The sequence below is a fragment of the Astatotilapia calliptera genome, chromosome 18, assembly GCF_964374335.1.
Source record: "Astatotilapia calliptera chromosome 18, fAstCal68.1, whole genome shotgun sequence".
NCBI classification, from domain to species: domain Eukaryota; kingdom Metazoa; phylum Chordata; class Actinopteri; order Cichliformes; family Cichlidae; genus Astatotilapia; species Astatotilapia calliptera.
In genome coordinates this window covers 29,007,584-29,008,589 of record NC_137439.1, presented here as the reverse complement: position 1 = coordinate 29,008,589, position 1,006 = coordinate 29,007,584, and positions in this window count along the sequence as shown.

The window sequence follows — 1,006 nt, the reverse complement described above, 5'->3', positions numbered from 1 at the left end:
TAGGCCGGATGTCTTACTGTTATTGATGGAACAATAAATCCTGCATTCCACCACAAATGTAATTTTAAAAAATCACATCATCTGTCATTTCAGCATAGACCAGAGACACACCTCAATGCTTCACCCTGCACCTTCACCGTGTTGGTGGTCATAAAAGTAGCTCCAACTGAACCTACAGGCGTTTCTGCTTTAGAAACAAATGCGTAAAATCCATTACACAGAATCTTGTTTTTTTTGGTTTTTTTGAAAGGCCAAGTCAACGTCCTGAACTTCCAATTCAAATGTTGGGGAAGGATCTGAAAGCGACCAGTTCATATGAGGAAACCGAGCCCAGAGTTACACTTAAATGTGTAATTGCAGAAACACATGAATGAGAGGAGCCTATAGAGCGTTTGCAGCGCTAATCTCGGAAAAGCAAAATGTGTCTGATTGCAAAAGCTCCCTGACAAGACAGGGTGGAAAAAAAGAAAAAAAGATCATTTTAATTATGTTTGCAAATGCAAAAATAAAGCAAAGGTTCCTCTATTTTCTTTACTTGCACATATGCATTACTCATTTCCTCAAACAAAGATGATGACGTTTGTATGTTTATCTATTTAGGTTTAATAAGTTTATCTTTTATCTTCGGGAGGGGGGGTTGTAAGCTAAGAGTGGAAATTGAGAAAAATCCAAAGCAATTCACAGACTTTGAGGCATTGTATGTGATTAAAAGTTCTCGTACTGGTACTTTGAATGTGATTGATTTTTATTTGAGCTTTAGCGCAATGTTTGTTTGAGACAAATAAAAATGTCAAAATAAATCAGACAATAAGGTCTCTCCTTTTTGGCAAGGAATTTAATTTAAAGACACGGTTGCTTATTTGTTATTATTTGTGTGCACAGTTGGCTGTGTTTAACTTTTGCCATTTACAGCAAATTAAGTCATTTATTTATTCCGCCTCTTCTGGGAAGTCATCACTACCCCTGGACATTGATCAGTCAGAGTCTTATAAAAGGCCCGCTGACT